We start from the raw sequence: 455 nt of genomic DNA, 5'->3' as shown, positions 1-455 counted from the left end.
ATGTAGAGTCTTCATGAACTCAGATATGTACTAGGGAATTCTGCCTTTCATGTTCTGTACCTGACAACTCATGCGCCTCAAGCTGATGACTAGAACAAAACATGACAGGTGAGTCCTCAGGATCAGATTGCTAGAAACTGTTCTCACCTGCTTTTTGAGGACATTTATTTAATCAGTGCAGTATCAATAAAGCAATATTTATACAACTTCTGCAAAACTTACACATTAAGTATGGGGCTTTTTTTTCTTTTATGTTGAAATAAGCTCTGTGGACGGTAAGGAATAAAGAACAAGATGACTACTTTAAAAGATGATCCAGCTGAATTTCACACAGGTATGCCTCACTGGGAACAGAGGTGTCAGTATCTGTGACATGTGTTGATGTGGCACCTGCTGGTAACAGTCTCATACATGAGAGCTTCCAATGTCCTAAGAACCTCAAAAATCTTTAAAAA

At 38.5% G+C, this 455-nt stretch overlaps 1 protein-coding gene across 1 annotated transcript in view; it reads right to left on the bottom strand.

The window, feature by feature from the left end:
• LOC103611675 (A disintegrin and metalloproteinase with thrombospondin motifs 12) overlaps positions 1–455 on the bottom strand; it is a 72,240-nt gene that overhangs the window by 59,182 nt on the left and 12,603 nt on the right.

Source organism: Corvus brachyrhynchos, unplaced genomic scaffold (genome assembly GCF_000691975.1).
Source record: "Corvus brachyrhynchos isolate BGI_N302 unplaced genomic scaffold, ASM69197v1 scaffold140, whole genome shotgun sequence".
NCBI lineage: Eukaryota > Metazoa > Chordata > Aves > Passeriformes > Corvidae > Corvus > Corvus brachyrhynchos.
This window is presented reverse-complemented; position numbering and strand designations above follow the sequence as displayed.